The sequence below is a fragment of the Nannospalax galili genome, unplaced genomic scaffold (genome assembly GCF_000622305.1).
Source record: "Nannospalax galili isolate Female #2095 unplaced genomic scaffold, S.galili_v1.0 scaffold6456, whole genome shotgun sequence".
Classification (NCBI taxonomy): Eukaryota; Metazoa; Chordata; class Mammalia; order Rodentia; family Spalacidae; genus Nannospalax; species Nannospalax galili.
In genome coordinates this window covers 17,297-17,827 of record NW_008338417.1, presented here as the reverse complement: position 1 = coordinate 17,827, position 531 = coordinate 17,297, and positions in this window count along the sequence as shown.

The following is a 531-nucleotide window of genomic DNA, read 5'->3' as shown; positions in this document are numbered from 1 at the left end:
ACACATTATAGTTTCTTACATTTCACTTACATGGAATGCTGCAAAGCAAAGCAAGGAGGCTTTAGGTTCAGAGGAAAAAAAACTAGATTCCTTTCTAAGGTGCCTAGGAGACAGAAAATTGCAGGAGTCTAACCTTCAAGTGAGAATATGAATCAGAACAAACAACGAATTTGGGTTATGTGGAGACAGCGACTTAAAAATCTTGTTTTTCCCAGATCATGGGAATGAACCAACAGAGGGGATGGTGAGGGGAGGACCTGAACTTTGTCCTCTGGATCCTTAATATTTAGAGATTGGTCAGAGGACTGAGGTGACTGAGGGTGATGACAGAAAATTGCAGGAGTCTAACCTTCAAGTGAGAATATGAATCAGAACAAACAACAAATTTGGGTTATGTGGAGACAGCGACTTAAAAATCTTGTCTGTTTTTCCCAGATCATGGGAATGAACCAACAGAGGGGATAGTGAGGGGAGGACCTGAACTTTGTCCTCTGGATCCTTACTATTTAGACATTGGTCAGAGGACTGAGG